The following is a 22,281-nucleotide window of genomic DNA, read 5'->3' on the forward strand; positions in this document are numbered from 1 at the left end:
GTCCCATCTCTTCAGAAATCTGTGTGCAGGTCAGGAAGCAACAGTTAGAACTGGACATGGAACAACAGACTGGTTCCAAATAGGAAAAGGAGTATGTCAAGGCTGTATATTGTCACCCTGCTTATTTAACTTATATGCAGAGTACATCATGAGAAACGCTGGGCTGGATTAAGCACAAACTGGAATCAAGATTGCCAGGAGAAGTATCAACAACCTCAGATATGCAGATGACACCACCTTTATGGCAGAAAGTGAAGAAGAACTAAAGAGCTTCTTGATGAAAGTGAAAAAGGAGAGTGAAAAAGTTGGCTTAAAGCTCAAAATTCAGAAAACTAAGATCATGGCATCCAGTCCCATCACTTCATGTCAAATAGATGGGGAAACAGTGGAAGCTGTGAGAGACTTTACTTTTTGGAATCCAAAATCACTACAGATGGTGACTGCAGCCATGAAATTAAAAGACACTTGCTTCTTGGAAGAAATGTTATGATCAAGCTAGATAGCATATTATAAGCAGAGACTTTAGTTTGCAACAAATGTCCGTCTAGTCTAGGCTATGGTTTTTCCAGTAGTTATGTCCATATATGTGACAGTTGGACTATAAAGAAAGCTGAGCACCGAAGAATTGAAGCTTTTGAACTGTGGTTTGGAGAAGACTCTTGAGAGTCCCTTGGACAGCAAGGAGATCCAACAAGTCCACTCTAAAGGAAATCAGTCCTGAATATTCATTGGAAGGACTGATTTTGAAGCTGAAACTCCAATACTTTGGCCACTTGATGCAAAGAGCTGACTCATTTGAAAAGACCCTGATGCTGGGAAAGATTGAAGGCGGGAGGAGAAGGGGATGACAGAGAATGAGATGGCTGGATGGCATCACCGTCTGAATGGACATGAGTTTGAGTAAACTCCGGGAGTTTGTGATGGAAAGGGAGACCTGGCTTGCTGCAGTCCATGCGGTTGCAAAGAGTCAGACACACCTGAGCAACTGAACTAACTGAACTGATCAGGAAGTATGCTGCCTCTAGCTTTGTTCTTCTTTCTAGAGTGTGCTTTGGCTATTCACGGTCTTTTGCTGTTCCCTACAAGTTTTAGGAATATTTGTTGGTTTTTCATGAAAAGTGCATTGTAAATTTTGATAGGCATTGCATTGAATCTGTAGATTTCTTTGGGTAATGTGGAAATTTAAACAATACTAATTATTCTAATCATGAGCATGGAATATCTTTTCATCTTTTTGAGTCTTCTTCAGTTTCACTCATCAGTGTCTTATAGTCTTCAGGGTATACGTATTTTACCTTCTTGGTTAAATTTATTCCTAAGTATTTTATTCTTTTTGAAGCAATTATAAGTTGAGTTATTTTCTTAATTTCTATTTCTGGTAGTTCATTATTAGTGTGCAGAAATGCCACAAACTTTTGTATATTCATTTTTTATATCTATAACTTTACTGAATTTAGTCATTTTAACAGTTATTTTTGGTGGAGTCTTTAGATTTTTCTCTATATAATATGTCTTCTGCAAATAGAAACAGTTTTAGTTCTTTCTTTTTGATCTGAATGCCTTTTATTTCTTTTCTTGCCTAATTGCTCTTGTTAGTTTTTCCGTTACTATGTTTAGTATATGTAGTGAGAATAGACATCCTTGTCTTTTCCTGATACTAGAGGGAAAGCTTTTAGCTTTTTCACTGAGTCACCACTTTAAAGACTACTGCTTGCCCAATTTTTGATTATGTTGCTATTATTATTATTTGATATTGAGTTTTAGTTAATTATATATTTTGAAGATTAACTTCTTATCAGATATATTGTATGCAAAATTTACTCCCATTACATAGATTGCCTTTTCATTTGCTATGCAGTAGGTGTTTAGTTTAGTCTAATCCTGCTTGTCTATTTTTGCTTTTGTTTCCTGTGCTTTTGGTGTCATATTATTGCCTAGGCCAATGTTCAGAAGCTTTTCCCTGTGTTTTCTTTCAGGAGTTTTTTGGTGTCATATCTTACACTTATGTATGATATGATATAGTGTTATATCATACACTTAAATAAGTGTCTAATTCATTTTGAGTTGATTTTTGTGAATGATGTGAAATAAGGGTCTAATTTCATTCTTTTGCATGTGGATATCCAGTTTTTCCAACACAATTTATTGAAGAAATTCTATTTTCCTTGTTGTGTATTCTTGACACTCTTGTGGAAGCATAGGTATACATATATGCATGAGTTTATCTCAGGACTCTCAATTCTGTTCCATTGGTCTATGTGTCAGTTTTTATGTCAGTATCTTACATTTTTATTACTGTTATTAGCTTTTTCTTATCAGTATTTATGCAAATACCAGTTCTTCTTATCCTAAAAAATACCACCACATTTCCTGGCCTCTACGCTCTCCTTTAAGTATCTATTTTTTTCTGATTGTTAAGCTTTTTGCAAGAGAAAGTCATACTTTCTCTGTTTCTTCACCTCCTATTTGTTCCTCATTTCTCCGTAATCTTATTTTCACTTCCACCTTGCATCTGAAACTCATTTGGCAAAATTTGCCAAAGACTTTCTAATCATCTTTTTATGTCTTATTTACTCAACCTCTGCAACAGACCATTCTCTCCTCCAACTCTTGTTTTGGGTGTAAGATGCAACATAGTTTTTTGTTTTCACATAGTTTTCATTCTATTTTCATCTTCTGTGCTCATTTTTCATCCTGAGCTCAGTCATGTATTAGTGTCCTCTGGTATTTATCCTGACTACTCAATCAGAGATTCATCAGGTCCTGTTGAGTTTACTCTCTAGTCTTTACCAAATTAAGAAATCTACTTCCCTCCATCTCAGCATTACCATTTTAATGTAGATTCATTCTTCTCTCTACCCCCTCCTTTTTTTTTTCCTGTAACGGTACCTGAACTGGTTGCCCCAATTTCTTTCCTCCCTCCCATCTAGTGTTTTTTTTTTAACTACTAGCAAAATAATATTCTAAAAAGGAAAGTACTACTCTTCTACTCCTTGATTTAAAATTTTCAATGATTCTCAATGGCTTTTAGCATAGTCTTAGCATAAGGAACACAATCCTTTTTTGTTTGCCCCTACATATGTATTCACCTTTTACTTTAAGATTTCACATTCTCTTTTGTCTTCATGACTGTGTGTGCAGCTCCTTTCTTATGCGCTGCCCTCTTCCCTTTTCTCTATTCCTTTTGCTTGGCTAAGTCTACTCATCCTTTAAGACCCAGTTGTATCTCCTCTTGGAAGCTTTCTCTGATCACAGAGTCTAAAGTATTCTACCCAGTATATACTTTTATGAAATACTTATTCACTGTAATTACCTACTTTTTTTTTCATTTGAAAGCAGAGAACATTTTTCCTTTGATCTTTTAGTCCCTAGCAGCTAGCATAATGTTGGACACAGTGTATGCTAAATAAGGATTGTGTGAGATTGGTTGTTGACGCTTCCAAAGCCTTGAAAGATATATTCTTTTACTATTTAGCAGAGCATTAGCAAAAGTAATTACAAATACATTTCCTTCATTTAGGAGAAACTCAAGAGGTAGATTTGCAAGAAATATTTGAGAGAAACATTCATAATAATTAGACAACATCCAATGCAGTGCTGTTTTAATTTTCTTGAAAAATTCTGTTTAAAATGATTATTTGCTGACTGTCTGGGATCTTTTCTTATTTAATCTTTTAGTGTTGTGAAAGATGAAGCATTGATGGGAATGTGTATGTCAAAATGGTATAATTAAAACACTTGTACTCATAATATCTAGAGTAGTGTAGATAAAGGGATGAGACCAATGAGAATGGCTGAGACTTGAAATTCAAGTAGATTCTGAATAGAAGGATACAAGGATTATGCAATAGAAATAGATCAAGATAAGTGCACAGTGACATCAGTGAGATCTGGAAGTCAATATGGATACAGACACTTAATTTAACCTAATTCTGCAGTACATATGTTCATATCTCATGTATTAAGGCAATGTCAATGATAAGAGATTAGAATAGAGCTAAGAACTAGGATGAAGCTACAGCAGTTTATTTGATTCTCTTATCAAAAGCACGAGTAATCCCCCAACAGTACATGATATTAAACAAATCAAGAAATCTAGTTTACAGCAGAAAAAGAATTGAATAAACCAGTAGGCTGTAGCTTGTGGGTGAGTGAAGTTTATATTATGCCACTTAAGAACAGGGTCCTGATATGAGCAGAAGTCTAGGAGGATTTAGTGGCAAATTAGATCTTCAGTTCAGTGAATGTAGTGTGGAAACAAGGTAGAGAATTAAATGTCTGCATAGGGGAAAGGTACATGATTATAAAATGATTAGTAGAGGCAATCTCTAACATTTGTTTAATATCTACAATATACCTAGTATTGTGTTAAGCCCCAGGGTACAAGGCAAGGAAATCTTTACAAATCAAAAGAACTTTATTACTGAAATCCAGATATTTGGTTAAATAGTAAATAACCATTCTTGAGGAAACCATTATTATCATGGAAATTATAAAATATTATTAATCTATAACTTCCTCAAATAAATGCTTAGGAGTTTTGTTAAATTTGGAATATGCTCACAATAGTATGTTAGGCATACATGCAAGATCTCCTGCATTTGCCCTTCCAGATATAATCTTTGTTCTCCAACTTGCTTTCTTCCCTGGGAAGCTGTCCAAGTAGACAGAATGATCAGATTCTCTTGCCTTCTAGCTTCTGGTTGAATTTAGTCACTTAGGAGCCCAGGTTGAAAACTGGGGGAAGTAAATAAGTGAAATTGAATTATAACTGTGTTATTTCTTGTTATGGGGTTTCTAGAGTAGGATGGTGTACTGCAGTTCATGGGGTTGCAAAGAGTCAGACACAACTTAGTGATTGAACAACAATGAAGGGTAGAATGGATTTCCTTACTGAAAGTCATTGTTCTTTTAAAAGTCATTCTCTCTATGTGACTTTCTCTGGTTTCCAGTTGCTATTCCATTCTCTTGCCTCTTTGGTCTTTGGGGTGATATCCTCAATTATTATTAGCAAATGGTTAATGCATTGTACCTTGTGTCATTGTTTTTCAAACTTTGGTGTACATTAGAGTTAACTGGAGTAGTTAACTGGAGGAGTTGTCAAAACAAATTGCTGAGTCCCATCCCCAGAATTTCTGATATAGTAGGTCATGAGTAAGGCCCCAAATTTGTATTTCTAACAAGTCCAGGTGATGATACTAGTGGTCCAGAGACCACACTTAGAGAACCAATGCCTTATTGTTTCCTTGCATCTTGCCCACAGCTTTATTAAATACATTTTCTATTATTCTTATTTGGGTGTGTCATCTATTTACTGATGAGATCCTAATACTCTCTCCTACTGTAAAAAAAACTGATCCCATAAAACAGAATTCAAAGTAGAATTCTGAAATTTGTTTTATTTTTTAATTTAATTTTATTTTTTTATAAATTTATTTATTTTAGTTGGGGGCTAATTACTTTACAATATTGTAATAGTTTTTGCCATACATTGACATGAATCAGCCATGGGTTTACATGTGTTCCCCTTCCTGGACCCCCCACCCACCTCCCTCCCCATCCCATCCCTCTGGGTCATCCCATTGCCCCGGCCCTGAGCCCTTGTCTCATGCATCAAACATGGAATGGTGTTCTCTTTCACATATGATAATATACATGTTTCAATGCTATTCTCCCAGAACGTCCCACCCTCACCTTCTCCCTCAGAGTCCATAAAATTGTTCTATGCATCTGTGTCTCTTATTCTGTCTCGCATATAGGGTTATCGTTACCATCTTTCAAATTCCATATATATGCATTAGTATACTGTATTGTTGTTTTTCTTTCTGGCTTACTTCACTCTGTATAATGGGCTCCAGTTTCATCCATCTCAGTAGAACCGATTCAAATGTATTTTTTTTAATGGCTGAGTAATATTCCATTGTGTATATGTACCACAGTTTTCTTATCCATTCGTCTGCTGATGGACATCTAGGTTGCTTCCATGTCCTGGCTATTGTAAACAGTGCTGCGATGAACATTGGGGTACACGCGTCTCTTTCAATTAATGGTTTCCTCGGTGTATATGCCCAGCAGTGGGATTGCTGGGTCATATGGCAGTTCTATTCCCAGTTTTTTAAGGAATCTCCACACTGTTCTCCATAGTGGCTGTACTAGTTTGCATTCCCACCAACAGTGTAAGAGGGTTCCCTTTTCTCCACACCCTCTCCAGCATTTATTGCTTGTAGACTTTTGGATAGCAGCCATTCTGACTGGTGTGAAATGATACCTCATTGTGGTTTTGATTTGCATTTCTCTAATAATGAGTGATGTTGAGCATCTTTTCATGTGTTTGTTAGCCATCTGTATGTCTTCTTTGGAGAAATGTCTGTTTAGTTCTTTGGCCCATTTTTTGATTGGGTCGTTTATTTTTCTGGAATTCAGCTGCAGAAATTGAAATTTGTTTTATTATATGTTGCAGAGGAGGAAAATGGAGCATGGGTAATTCACATAATATGGTAACATTACAATTACTCAAATTATTATATGGGATGAAGTATAGATGGAATATAGAGTATTGGGAGAACAAGTGACTCCATACTTAGCTAATGGCAGTGATAATAGACTTAAAGATTGTGGAATCCTCTGGCTTCTTCTTATGATTCCAAGAAGGCTAAATAGGAAAAAGGAATAATGAAAAATCATGAACACAAAAATTAGAACTTCTGTGGACAAGTAAGAAGCCATCCACTGCAGACTTGCAATGAAGGGTACTGTCGTCTCCTGCAGTTTTAGGGCAGATATGACTGAATAACCTCTAGCCTTAAACCTAACCATCTCTTACCTCCCTACTAGGAGATCTAGCCCTTCAGTACATAAAAATCTTTTTCTTGCCCAGCACACTAATGCTGATTAACCTCTGAACCCACCTTTTGCCAACACTTATTGACTCAACATACCCTAGATGGGGAGGTACAATGCCTACTCAAAAGAGGCATAGTTTATACACTGAAAGAGTTCAAAACCTCAATGACTTGTATTGGCACATGTGCGGAATAAATGTTAAGATTTATCAGAACAAATTCACTGACATTGATGTAGTCACATGGAATTTGGGATTTAATACATTGGCTTGGGCATTTGGGATAGGGATTAATAGTCTATGAAGTATCTTAATTGAAACCTGAACTCAGTGATGACCTATAGTTAATGAGGTAGAAATGTTTGTGATTTCTTGACATACTATAGAAGAAGGAATTCAGTGGTTTAGGGAAATGAAAACTCTGGAATAAGTAAGACAACTCCTTTTCTAAAAAATTATTTAATTTTTGATTGCACTGAGTCTTTGTTGCTGTGCACAGGCTTTCTCTGGTTGTGGTGAGCAGAGGCTACTCTTCATTGTGGTGCAAGGGCTTTTCATTGTGGTGGCTTCTCTTGTTGAGGAACATGGACTCCAGGTGGATGAGCTTCAGTAGTTGCAGCACACAGGCTCAGTAGTTGCGGCTCATGGGCCCTAGAGGACAGGCTCAGCAGTTGTGGCATACAGGCCTAGTTTCTCTGTGGTTTGTGGAATCTCCCCAGACCAGAGATCAAAACCACCTCCCCTACTTGGCAGATGGATTTCTATACATGGCACCACCAGGGAAGTTCAATAAACCTACTTCTAACCATACTTCCGAGGAAGGCCAGATGATGCTCTTGTGTTAAAGCATTAAAATGCATTGGTAAAGGGGATTACAGTATCCTCAAATAACTCTGTGTTTGCTGTCCTCTGTAGGAAGGAGATGATATTGGGTTATGGTATAATAGAGAGGAGTTCTCTGATCCTAATAGGATTGACAGGGGTCTTAGAATAACATAGATCAGCTAGTGGCCCTTAATCATTACAAACAAGATGTCTCAAACTATCACAACAAGCCACAAGGATGACTTGACTTACAGGGATCTCTGGGAGTGGTTCTTAAACCTTACTATGTACCAGACTCACAGCAGACTCGTTAAAACCCAGGTTTCTAGACCCCATCCCAAAATTTCTAATTTATAAAGTCTAAAGTGGGATTTGAACATTTTTAATTCTAATTGAAATTCTAATAGGGTAATGCTGATTGTTTGGAGACCACACTTTGAGAACCATTATTCTGTAGCAAATAGGTAATTTATTATGCAATTCTGAGAATAAAATACACATGCATCCTTCTAATGTACTACCTGACATGCATAGGTAGAAAAATTCTGCCTTGTGACAAGTCCTGTGAAAAGAAATGAGTTATATTAGTGTTATGTATATTGCACTCGTTGCCGGGAGCCAGCTCACGAGATCCCACCCATGACAGAGTCATGAGGAGAAGACCTGACGAGCAGAGCAACTCAAGCCTCAGGGAATTCTCGGAAGGCTGCCTCAGCGCTCACCTTAAAGATGATATCTATCTTTCTAATAAGCCTCTTCTTATTTTCTGTGACTTAGGTAGAAGGCCTTTCCTGATCTCTTCCTAAATAGATCAATCTAAAACCCTGATTGATAGGGCTCCCGAACAGTGGCAACCTATTAGATTATCTAGGATATAGAGTATTTTAATCTAAACTCCTCTTGCTAGCATATTAGTTTGTTTAATAAATAAGCCTGTGCCTTTGGAGCTAATGTGCATGACTGCTCCTTAATAATAAAACAGCATTGAAAGCCTCCGCACAAAAAGCCCCAATGGGCAAGAACCCTTCGTGGGAAAAAAGGCTTGTTAGGAAATATAAGAAAAATTGCTTTATGAAACTGTTACTTAGTCTATATTTACTCACTATGTTTTTACTCTTAACGTTTTAAGCCTATATAATAAAAGCATAATAGTTAGAAATTTATATAAATAAAAGTTTAGTTTTAATACAAATAATAAGACAATTGATGATTCTTACTTAGAGCTGACCTTCAGCTTGCTGTACTATGACTTTATGGAGCCACATTCTTTTCTGTTAGGCTCAAGGCTTAGGATAGATTACCGAAGACAGGTTTTACTTTGTACTTTGAAACTTTCTGTTAATGAATTCTTTCTTTGTCATAATCTACTGTGCTTGATACAAAAGTGTTCTGGCTGATGAATCCTTATCAATAGAGAGTCACAAGATGTTAGCAGGCCTCCAGGCCGGAAGATGATGTAGATAACTTGAAACTTTGGTAATTAAGATATGCAAATAATATCCTGGTTTCGATAAAGGTCAAAATTGCTGACCCATTAAACTGATTTGGTATGACTCTATACTTTACATTTGTTTCTATGTACCACTAAAAATATAAAAGCTGTCTTAAAAACAATAAAGTGGGGAGACACTTGGAGACGCTAAGATTTGCTGTGTCTTCTCATTCACATTGCCTACGCCGTCCTTCCTGAGGGAACCCCTGGACCAGCTGGAGCTAGACTCCGGCAACTCGTTTCACATGCCAGCAAGATTTTGCTCAAAATCCTCAGGCTAGGCTTCAGCTGTATGTGAACTGAGAACTTCAAGATGTACAAGTTGGATTTAGAAAAGGCAGAGGAACCGGAGATCATATTGCCAGCATGCGCTGAATCATAGAAAAAGCAAGGGAATTCAAAAAAAATCTGCTTCATTGACTATGCTAAAACCTTTGACCCCTGGGAAAGATTGAAAGCAGGAGGAAAAGGGGACAACAGGGGATAAGATGGTTGGATGGCATCACCGACTCCATACACATGAGTTTGAGCAAGTTTTGGGAGTTGGTGATGAACAGGGATCCCTGGCGTGTTGTAGTCCATGGGGTCACAAAGAGTTGGACACGACTGAGTGACTGAACTGAACTGATTATTAAAGAGATGGGATGCCAGACCACCTTACCTGCCTCCTGAGAAATCTGTATGCAGGACAAAAAGCAACAGTTAGAACCAGACATGGAAAAACACTGGTTCAAAATTGGGAAAGGAGTATGTCAAGGCTGTATATTGTCACCCTGCTTATTTAACTTATATGCAGAGTACATCATGCAAAATGCCAGGATAGATGAAGCACAAGCTGGAAGTAATCAAGATTGCCAGGAGAAATATCAATAACCTCAGATATGCAGATGACACCACCCTTATGGCAAAAAGTGAAGAGAAACTAAGAGCCTCTTGATGAAAGTGAAAGAGGAGAGTGAAAAAGTTTGTTTAAAACTCTACATTCAAAAAACTAAGATCATGGCATCTGGTCCTATCACTTCATGGCATATAGATAGGGAAAATATGGAAATAGTGTCAGACTTTGTTTTCTTGTGCTCCAAAATCAATGTGGACAGTGAGAGCAGCCATGAAATTAAAATTAAAATATGACATACTATGTCAAATCTAGACAGTATTTTAAAAAGAAGAGACATCACTTTGCCAACAAAGGTCTGTATAGTGAACGCTGTAGTTTTTCTAGTAGTCATGTATGGATGTGAGAGTAGGACCATAAAGAAGGCTGAACGCCAAAGAATTGAGATGCTTTCAAAATGTGGTGCTGGAGAAGACTCTTGAGAGTCCCTTGGACAGCAAGGAGGTGAAACCAGTCAATGCTAAAGGGAATGAACCCTGAATATTCATTGGAAGGACTGATGCTGAAGCTGAAGCTCTAATACTTTGGCAACCTGATGCGAAGAACTGACTCATTGGAAAAGACCCTGATGCTGGGAAAAATTGAAGGCAGGAGGAGAAGGGGGCTATAGAGGATCCTTTGGTTGAATGGCATCATTGACTCAATGGACATGAGTTTGAAGAAACTCAGGGAGGTTGTGATGGACAGAAAAGCCTGGTGTGTTGCAATCCATGGGGTCATAAAGAGTCGAACATGACTTAGCGACTGAACATCAACAAGTGTCATGTATATATGTCAATTCACACCCCAGAGCCTCTCTGATGAGGCAGAGGCCTGGCCCCTTTCTAAAAGGACTTTGCAATGTACCTATGGGTGTATATTGTAATTTTTCCCCACAGTATATCTAAACATATTCCTATGATATATTAATGAAAGAGCAAAAAACCCAATTTATGATATGGACCTGATTTATGGATGGATATTTATGGTTTAATGAGACCATCTGTAAATAGGTAGATACTACACTACAACCAGACTTCCCAGGTAGCTCAGTGGCAAAGAATCTGCCTACCAGTGCAGGAGATGTGGATTCGATCCCTGGGTCAGGAAGATCCCTTCAAGAAGGAAATGGCAACCCATTCCAGCATTCTTGCCTGGGAAATGCCATGGACAGAGGAGACTGATGAGCTATAGTCTATGATGTTGGGAAAGAGTCAGACATGACTTAGTGATAAACAACAATAGCTCTACCATCTCATTCAGGGATGACCCCATGAAAGCCAGCATGAATAGGAAATGTTCACAAGGTACACAGCTCTGCAGTCTGCTTTCAGAGTGACTGTAACACTGAAGACAGGGAAATACTCAGACCCTCTGAGTTATTAGATTCTAGATAAAAATGTATACTGATCCCCTGAGACCTTGAATGCCATCATACTACTATACAATCAGGGTAAAGATTTATGCAGGTCTTGAGATAAATGATAATGTTCTGAGTACAACAGGATATTACCTATTGATGAATGTATAATTGGAGTAGATATAATCAGTACCTGGCAGATTGACACATCAGTTTCCTGATCCACAGAATGAAGGCTATTATGATTGCTATGTCACTTTAGTCGTGTCCAACTCTTTGCGACCCCATGGATGGTAGCCTGTCAGACTCTGTCTGTCCTTGGGGTTCTCCAGGCAAGAATACTGGAGTGGGTTGCCATAGTTTTCGCCAGGGTATCTTCCCGATCCAGGGATTGAACCTGCGTCTCTTATGTCTTCGGCACTGGCAGGCGGGTTCTTTACCAGTAGTGCCACCTGGGCTATTATGATTAAAAAAGACCAAATAGAAGTTCATGGAGTGGCATCCCTACCCACCCAAGATAGAAAACCAAAAGTAATGCCACCTTTCTGAGAGAACTTCAGAGATTAGTACCACCATAAAGGACTAAAATAAGATTGTTGTTTAATGTGACTGTTTGGCAAGTGCAAGAGTCATACAGGTCATGGAATACAAGATTATGTTTTTGCACATTTGCTCAGGTGGTGATGCTAATTGCACATGTAGTTCCAATTATGGTATCTTTATAGGAGTAAACTAGCACAACCCCTCTGGAAGTGTTATATTTTCCATTTCTGTTGGTAAGGAAAAACTAGAAATCATTTGCATTTATGTGGCATTTGCAATTTTACCATGAGTAGTAATCAACTGATCACTGACACACATAATCCAAAGAGATTGCATTTCCTTTATATCAATAGAACATAAAATACTATTCTAATTTAATTTAATGAGCAGGAAGTAGCAAGTATCCTAGTCACCTTAGTAACATATAGGCATGTCAGAATATGGGAGAAAAACCAAGTCAGGCTATTTCTTTCAAAACAAGAAACAAATTATTACACCTGCACCTTGAACCCTCTCTACCACTAAGTGAGGTGTAATGCTTGGTGAGCCTCTTTGGATTTTGAGTGCAACATGTATTACCTTTATGTGGGGTGCTTCTGCCCATTGGCTCAGTAAATTTTAAGGCTGCCAGTTTGAATAAGGCCAGGTGAAAGAGAGAGGTTTTAACTGCAGAGCAAACTGTTCTTCCCATGAATTTCTACCCAGAAAGAAAGCTTGATGTTTTCAATATGTATGTGCTAGAGATACTATTTGGAACTTCTGGCAAATCCCAAAGCATAGACCCCTCTTTTGTCAATAACCATTTCCACTTGAAAAGCATTTTTCTAGTTTCATATGAAGGAAATAGGAAACTCTATTTAGAGAAAGAAAATGTGCAGTTCTGATTTATGGGTGGATTTGCATGGTACACTGAAGTCAATTGTAGGGGGTAGGTGCTGTACCACAGTTGAAATAACCATGAAAGACCACAGGAAGGGAAATTCTTCCAATGGACTGAACTCTGAGCCCTGCATATAGTTTTAAATTGGAGTAGAAGTAGAGATGTCCTAAGGTATCAATATACATTCATTCATTGTCAGTGCCTAACACACTGACTGGCTTGTTTGGAACTTGGAAAGAAAAAAAAAACTTGTGAAGTTGGTGACAAGGAGGCCTGGAGGAGAGCTCTTGGAGTTGTCGTGGAGTGTAAAGCTATTCCTGTCCAACATTAATACCTATCAAAGAGATCCACAGTAGATAAGGAACAAAATTTTTAGGTGGACAAATTACCCTGGGGCTTGATCAAGGAATTCCTGTACAACGTGGACATAGTGTCTGAATATAAATATGCAGGGATCAGCAACAAGGTTTCCCTTCCCAATGTTGATGTGGCTTCTACCAGTTACTGAGTATCCAACTCGCCTAGGTAAGGTATTAACATTGAATTCCTGATATAGCATCATTCTGATGGGACTATATAGCTACATAGCTTTTTGTGGATGGGGTAGGCAGTGCTGTGTCTTCACAAAACTCAAAATCCAAATATTGATTTGCTTTCTCTTTGCAGTGATTCTGCCATATTTCAGTTCAGTTCAATTGCTCAGTCATGTCCGACTCTTTGTGATCCCATGGACTGCAGCATGCCAGTCTTCCCTGTCCATCAACAACTCCTCGAGCTTGCTCAAACTCATGTCCATTGAGTCAGTGATGCTATCCAACCATCTGTTCCTCTGTCTTCCTCTTCTTTTCCTGCCTTCAATCTTTCCCAGCATCAGGGTCTTTTCCAACGAGTCAGTTCTTTGCATCAGGTGTCCAAAGTATTGGAGTTTCAGCTTCAGCATCAGTCCTTCCAATGAATATTCAGGATTGATTTTCTTTAGGATGGACTGGTTGGATCTCCTTGCAGTCAAAGGGACTCTCAAGAGTCTTCTCCAATACCACAGTTCAAAAGCATCAATTCTTCGGCACTCGGCTTTCTTAATAGTCTAACTCTCACATCCATACATGACTACTGGAAAAACCATAGCTTTTTCTAGATGAGTCTTTGTCAGCAAAGTAATATTTCTCCTTTTTAAATGCTATCTAGGTTGGTCATAGCTTTTCTTCCAAGGAGCAAGTGTCTTTTAATTTTATGGCTGCAGTCACCACCTGCAATGATTTTGGAGTCCAAGTAAATAAAGTCTGTCACTGTTTCCATTGTTTCCCCATATATTTGCCACGGAGTGAAGGAACTGAATGCCATAATCTTCATTTTTTGACTGTTGAGTTTTAAGCTTGCTTTTTCACTCTCCTGTTTCACTTTCATCAAGATGCTTTTTAGTTCCTCTTCACTTTCTGCCATAAAGGTGGTGTCATCTACATATCTGAAGTTATTGATATTTCTCCCAACAATCTTGATTCCAGCATGTGCTTCATCCAGCCTGGCATTTCACATGATGTACTCTGCATATAAGTTAAATAAGCAGGGTGGCAATAGACAGCCTTGATGTACTGCTTTCCCAATTTGAAACCAGTCTGTTGTTCCATATCCCGTTCTAACTGTTGCTTCTTGACTTGCATACAGATTTCTCAGGAGGCAGGTAAGGTGGTCTGGTATTCCCAACTCTTGAAAAATTCTCTACAGTTTGTTGTGATCTACACAAAGGTTTTGCATAATCGGTAAAGCAGAAGTAGGTGTTTTTCTGGAATTCTCTTGCTTTTTCGATGATCCAGCGTATGTTGGCAATTTGATCTCTGGTTCTTCTGCCTTTTCTAAAACAAGCTGGAACATCTGGAAGCTCACGGTTCACTTATTGTTGAAGGCTAGCTTGAAGAATTTTGAGCATTACTTTGCTAGTGTGTGAGATGTGTGCAATTGTGCGGTATTGAACATTCTTTAGCATTACCCTTCTTTGGGATTGGAATGAAAACTGACCTTTTCCAGTCTTGTGTTCACTGATGAGTTTTCCAAATTTGCTGGCATATTGAGTACAACACTTTCACATCATCATCTTTTAGGATTTGAAATAGTTCACTGGAATTCCATCACCTCCACTAGCTTTTTTTGTAGTGATGCTTCCTAAGGCCCACTTGACTTCACACTCCAGGATGTCTGACTCTAGGTGAGTGATCACACCATCATGATTATCTGGGTCATGAAGATCTTTTTTGTGTAGTTGTGTATTCATGCTACCTCTTCTTAATATCTTCTGCTTCTGCCATCTCTAGACTTACAAAATGCTAATCCACCTCCATATTATACCCATAACATGACCTGCAATTAATAGGCATTCATACAGTGTCAGTGATCTCAAACTCATAGAATTTATTTGTCTACCATGTACATATTATTCAGTTACAGTTGGCTTTGTAGAATGGTGGCTTGGCCTGCTAGAGGCTCAGCAATAGTGCCAGCTGGGAGATAAGACTCTGTAAGGCTGTGATGCTAAACTACAACATGGTGAGTGCCTTCACCTAGCATCCAGTAATGTTTTAGAGAGGAAAATGAAAAAAAAAATTATGCTCTAACTTTTGACTATGTTTTCCTTCCTCAGAAACTTCTTTATTAAGATAAGTTCTATGATAACAATAATATTTTGCAGAGTCATTGCTTACCCATAAGAGAAAACTTCTGTTAGAGTAAGACATTTAACTTCTATCTCCCTGAAAAATTCATGATATCCACAATCTCTACCCTCAGATGTGGCACTGTAATTGTAAATGTTGTTTCTGCATGAAAACTCTGGTTTTCAAAGCTCTGTTGTGTAACACTGCTTATCAGTATCTGGTATAACTAGTACAATAAACAAGATTTAACAGAATAAAACATTAGAGTCAAAGGTCAATGCCTTCTAATTTAAATGGATTTTAGTCAATTATTAATTTATTCTCATCTGGGGTAATTAAAAAGCACATTGAAATCTTTAGACATTGAGAAACTACCGTAGTTCTTGACAGCTTGATTTTATTGTGAGAGACTGTGTACATTAGAACTTGGCATGGAATTGTCCACTATAGGAATTGAAGACTTTATTTACTCTTAGTTGTATCAAGGCCTTTATGTATATGCAGGTCTCAGCAACTGTCCCTGAGAAACTGTTGTAGTAAAGAAAAAATAATCCTTGTCCTAATTTCCCACATGATTCAGTTTGGATTCCCATATGACTCAAATATTTCCAACTTCAAAAGTACGTATACATCATACCGTGCAAATAATTGGATTTCCTTAGCTGCTAATTCTTCTCTCTTCTAGTGAAAAAGGCCTTATAATTTTGAAACTTCTCATCTTTTATGTGTTAATCTTAAATAGTCAGTTTTCTCCCTTAAAACTTTGAGATAACTTTCTTCTTTTTCTTTGGAGTACTTTACTTTCATTTTGAATTCAAAGGAACAACTTTAAATATATGTTTTCTCATAGATAATAGGCATTTAGTTGCTGATCATGAAATGCTTACTACATTCTACCCAAAACTGCATTACAAAAGGGACAATTAGTGAAAGAGACCTGTATCAAACAAATACACAAATTTCATTCTATTCAAGTTCGTTTCATGGGTAATGTGTTTTTAGTGTTAGAATCTCCTGGGTAAATTATGATATTAGTTGTTGTTGTTCAGTTGCTAAGCCATATCCTACTCTTTGCAACCCCATGGACTGCAGCACACTGGGCTCTCCTGTCCTTCATAATCTCCTGAGTTCTCAGATTCATGTTCATTGAATTGATGATGCTATCTAACTTCTCATCCTCTGCCACCCCTCCTTTTGCCTTCAATCTTTCCCAGCATTTAGGTCTTTTCCAGTAAGTGGGCTCTTCACATCAAGTGGCCAAAGTATTGGAGCTTCAACTTCAGAATCAGTTCTTCCGTTGAATATTCAGGGTTGATTTCCTTTAGGACTGTTTGGTTTGATCTTCTTGCAGACCAAAGGACTCTCAAGAGTCTTCTCCAGCACCACAGTTTGAAAGCATGAATTCTTCGGCACTCAGCCTTTTTTATGATCCGATTCTCACATCTGTATGTGACTATTGGAAAAACCAGTAGGGCTTCCCTGGTGGCTCAGACTGTAAAAGTGTCTGCCTGCAATGAGGGAGACCCGGGTTCGATCCCTGGGTCAGAAAGATACCCTGGAGAAGTAAATGGCAACCCACTCCAGTACTCTTGCCTGAAGAATTCCTGGATGGAGGTGCCTGGTGGGCTACAGTCCATGGGGTTGCAAAGAGTGGGGCACGACTGAGCGACTTCACTTTCTTTCACTGGGAAAAACATAGCTTTGATTATACAGATCTTTTTCAGCAAAGTGATATGGGTGATGGTACTTAATTCAACTTAAACTTATTGAATCACTTTTAGGAAATACTGCTAAAAGTAACAGAACTTTCTACTTCTCTAATTTGCCTTAGCAGTATATCATAATCATTAGCAAGCAGAATGAGAATGGCATCTACCAATTACTGAACAAAAATTAGAGCCGTAAATAATGTGTAGCATCCCAGTCTCGGCAGGTGACCTTATCTGCTTATCTTCCTACCATGTATAACAAAATAATGGTTGATAAGGGATATCAATAGCTGTTCTAAATTGGAATTAAACTTTTATAAATCAAATCAGTACTTCCCTCCAATAAAAAGGGTCACTGAGATTGATTAAACTAGCAATGTTTTAAATCTTTTTAAATTCCCATCTCAGTGGCAGAACTGGGAATAACTTTCACATGACTCTTTTTCTTCATACAAATTTCATGTGCTAATGAATTTGTTTATTTGATTTGACATTGTGCATATGTTTGTATTTGTTCTTCTTAAAAATGGAATCAAATCATGTCATTTGTAAAAATATTACCTGAATTGCTCGTGCAAATTAAAAAGAAAAACTTATTTAATTAAGAGAAGAGAAATTTTAGGCAGAAGGGTACATATATAGAGAAAATTGGGGAGCAGATTAACATAACATCTACTGTTATTTAGATAATTAATTTGATTTAGTTCAATACATTTTAAATTTGAAGTTACTGGATGATTGTATGTATGTTTTTACCCTGAAATTGTGCCAGTATTGAATCTTCTCTACTTTATATCTTGTCTCCATTGTTGTATTTTCTCTGTTAGATTTAGTTCCGTATATTTGAGTTTCTATGCACTTACTGATTTTTTAAGCAAACACACCCATTCAGTGCCAAATATTATGCTAACACTGGGAAGGGGAGATGTGTGTGTGAATGAGTAATTATATATTAACCATCATTGTTATATTACAGTAAAATCTTTCTAATAGAATCTATAACCTTGACTGGTGTTATATAAGTTTTCACAGGATTCTTTAGTGACTGGAGTTCATTCACAATATTCAGGGTCATTTGGACCTACTGCATTTAAGAGATATAATTTAGAAGGAGAAAAAACATAATATATATATTGGTAACATGTTCCTGTCATAAATAATCTTTAACACTTTGAACTATTTAGAAATATAGGATATTATCTAGTATAGGAACTACATTTTTAAAAAATATTTATTAAATAAAACAAAATTAATTAAATTCTGCCCTGTAATAAAAATTGGCATTTGCTGATGGAAACAATTTAAGCTGATTGTTGTCTATTGGCTTTATAGATCTTACCTTTACTGGGGCTCCTTCTAATCACCCCTAAGAGGATCTTTGAAGGAGTTTTTCTCAAAATGTTACGCTGGACAAACCTAGTCTACTCATTAAAAAAAAAAAGAAAGTCTACTTGATCAAGCTTAGCAACTTTATTTTCAAAAATAATTCTTTTATATAACTAATATAAAATAAGTAGATATTTAAAAATTCTCTTTCATTTAGAGAATTGCTGATGGTTCTAGTCACTATTTCTGATCTATCAAGTCTTGGCAGGAATTTATACAATTTAGTATCCTAAAGTGGAATGGTTAATTTTATCTAGTATTCAATAGGGAGGACAAAATTTCAGTAAGTGCTGATAGCTAGTCAAAGCTTCAAACTTAACAATGGATAACATTAATTGTGATATGTAGGAACCACACAGAACATTCTACATTAAACACAGCTTGAACCATGTGATCTGTTTCTACTTCATATTCCTAATCAAAAATGTTCCTCTTTCAAAGCCATTATTATTTTCACTTGAATCTAAAGTGTATGAACAGTGGGTGAGGTGAATTGGGAGATTGGATTGACATATATACACTATTGATACTATGTATAAAATAGATAACTAATGAGAACCTAATGTATAGCTCAGAGAAGGCAATGGCACCCCACTCCAGTACTCTTGCCTAGAAAATCCCATGGACGGAGGAGCCTGGTAGGCTACAGTCCATGGGGTCGCTGAGAGTCGGACACGACTGAGCGACTTCACATTCACTTTTCCCTTTCATGCACTGGAGAAGGAAATGGCAACCCACTCCAGTGTTCTTGCCTGGAGAATCCCAGGGACGGGGGTGCCTTGGTGGGCTGCTGTCTATGGGGTCGCACAGAGTCAGACACGACTGAAGCGACTTAGCAGCAGCAGCAGCATAGCTATACATTAGCTATATATAGCTGAACCCTATTCAGTTCTTTGTGGTGACCTAAATGGGAAGGAAATCCAGAAAAGAGGGGATATATTATACATACAGCTGATTCACTTTGCTGTACAGTAGAAACTAATACAACATTGTAAAACAATTATACTCCAATAAAAAATAATTAAAAATAGCATATGAATAATTTCACACTTTTCTATTAATTGCTTACTATGTTAAGTAAAACTAAAACCTTTTTAGGTTTTATTACAGATGTTGATGAAATAGCTCTTTCTCTTAAGTTATGGTTTCATTGTAGCTGTTGAAGAAAAGAGCCAATTAGGTGTTTAAAGAAGTACAAATAGGAGGGGGACTGATTACGGAATCTGAAGTGGGTAAGACAATGTGCTGACACTTTATATTCATATTTGACAAGTCACTTGTATATTACAGTCAGTGTGCTTACTGTTTTAAAATAAATCGTGGAGAACCAACTGGGTTCCAGTTTTACTTTAATTTTTCATTGAAAGGCTGTGTTTACATTGGTAAATCTTGTGCAGAGGTTATAGTAATATACAAAGTTTTCTTTTCCTTTCTGGTGGTCTTTTAAATAATCTTTAGGCTTATTCTAAGAAGGTGTTCTGGCACCCCACTCCAATACTCTTGCCTGGACAATCCCATGGACGGAGGAGCCTGGTAGGCTGCAGTCCATGGGGTCGCGAAGAGTCGAACACTACTGAGCGACTTCACTTTCACTTTTCCCTTTCATGAACTGGAGAAGGAAATGGCAACCCACTCCAGTGTTCTTGCCTGGAGAATCCCAGGGACGGCAGAACCTGGTGGCCTGCCGTCTATGGGGTCGCACAGAGTCGGACACGACTGAAGTGACAGCAGCAGCAGGAAGATGTTCAATGCAGATTGTTACATAATAAAATGAATCTTAGAGTAACAAGTACAAAATCTAAGTATTGTACTTGTTGTTGTTTAGTTGCTAAGTTGTACCTGACTCTTTTGTGACCCCATGGACTGTAACCTGCCAGGCTTCCCTGTCCATGGGATTTCCCAAGCAAGAATACTGGAATGGGTTGCCATTTCCTCCTGCAGCAGGTCTTACTGACCCAGGGATTGAACCGGTGTCTCCTGAATTGCAGGTGGATTCTTTACCACTGAGCCACCTGGGAACTAGGGGCAAACAAGCTACTTGGGTACTCATAAGGGCAGCTATGACAAGAACTTTTAAACAAGAGCACAGGAAATGAGAAAGAAATGAAAACAAATCACTTGTTAGTGATAACAATGAAATGAACTAGAGAGAAGAGAAATGTTCTGTAAACAGATATATGGTCAAGTGCTGTAGAGACTTACAGAAATCAGGGGACTAGGTTTAACATTGCACTCATGTTTCATACCAAGGCCCAGTTTTGTTTACTTAAGAGGTCAATTACCTTTTCTTTGTTCTTGTACCATAGGACACACTGTTAACTCTAGATCCCCTACAAATAATCATAATTATCACACTTTGGAAGCTTGCCATGTCCCAAGCTCTGTATTGAACATTTTACATATATTATTTTAACTCTTATAGTTGTTTTATGAGGCAGATGTTATTATCTCCATTTATAGAAAAAGAAAAAACTTGGAGAGATCAGTTGATTATAGTTGATCAGCTAGAAATCAGCTAAAAACTAATCAACTAGTTGATTAGCTAGAAAGAGCCAGAGGTGTGTTGTGAACCCTCATGCATCTGACTCCAAAGTTTATCCTTTTAAATCTTACGCTTTCTGCAGCTGGGCACATCATGTATCTTATTACTAAAGAATGAGTGAATAAATAAGCAAATTAAACATTGCATGCATCAATTTGTGTTACAGAATTAAATGGATGTGCAGAATCATCTTTTTTAATCTTTGAGGCATATACTAGGTAGATTAAAGAAGTTTTTAGAATGTCTACTTGGGAGGAATTGCAAAACTAGTCTTAGAGTACTAGGTACTAGGGTACTCATTGTTAGTATTTGAACTGTCTTACAGTGGTACACGTGGTAAAGAACCCATCTGCCAATGCAGGAGATGCAGGAAACTCCAGTTCTATCCCTGGGTCAGAAAGATCCCCTGCAGGAGGGCATGGTAACCCATTGCAGTATTCTTGCTTGGAGAATCCCATGGAGAGAGGAGCCTGGTGGGCTGCAGTCCAAAGTGCTGCAAAGAGTAGGATATGACTGGAGCAACTTAGCACTCATGCACTGTATATATGTAATAGTTCATAGAGAAAGGTCTAGAGTAAGACAGTATGGAGTCAAAGTCTGGCTATTTCATTAGTGATGTGACCTTGGTAATATTTCTTAATCATTGCAGTTTTTCTGCTTAGAAATGGGGACACAAATAGTATCTAACTTTGAGGTGCTTATGATGATTCAAAGTGATAATAAAATACTTTAGCACAGATACTGGAACATGAAGAGTTTTCTAAATTTTACCATTATTATAATTTTGGATATTTTATTAACTTCTTGATTTTGTGAGGCTTTGTATTTTATTGTCCTATAAAAGCAATGTAATTTGGTAATGAATTTTATTTTTTCTATAAGAGAAAAGAACTTCCTTCTTTGCATTGAGTAATCTTGGAATCCTATTTGAATCTGGTTTAAATTACTCCTGAAACAATGTGACTTAAGAGAAGTTTGTTTTTATGATGTTGTAGTTTTTAAAAATAAATAATTTTTTACTTCTCTATTCTATGATTTTTTCAATTGTACTTGTATGTCATCATTTATTAATTTTCTATATGTAGTCTGGTCCAGGCAGACTACATATTTGTTTGGATTTTAGCCACTAGAACTGTTAATATTTATATGTGAATTATAAAAGGAACTAAAAGTATGAAGGAAAT

The 22,281-nt window shown here is 37.3% G+C and overlaps 1 protein-coding gene and 1 long non-coding RNA gene across 6 annotated transcripts in view; both read left to right on the forward strand.

The window, feature by feature from the left end:
- CTNNA3 (catenin alpha 3) overlaps positions 1-22,281 on the forward strand; it is a 1,864,976-nt gene that overhangs the window by 400,146 nt on the left and 1,442,549 nt on the right. The window lies entirely within an intron of this gene.
- Positions 13,303-18,652, forward strand: LOC145537929 (uncharacterized). Its single transcript, XR_014076509.1, has 2 exons — positions 13,303-16,447; positions 17,093-18,652. It is a non-coding gene; the product is annotated as an uncharacterized LOC145537929 (long non-coding RNA).

Source organism: Giraffa tippelskirchi, chromosome 2 (assembly GCF_054371585.1).
Source record: "Giraffa tippelskirchi isolate mGirTip1 chromosome 2, T2T-mGirTip1v1.2.pri, whole genome shotgun sequence".
Classification (NCBI taxonomy): Eukaryota; Metazoa; Chordata; class Mammalia; order Artiodactyla; family Giraffidae; genus Giraffa; species Giraffa tippelskirchi.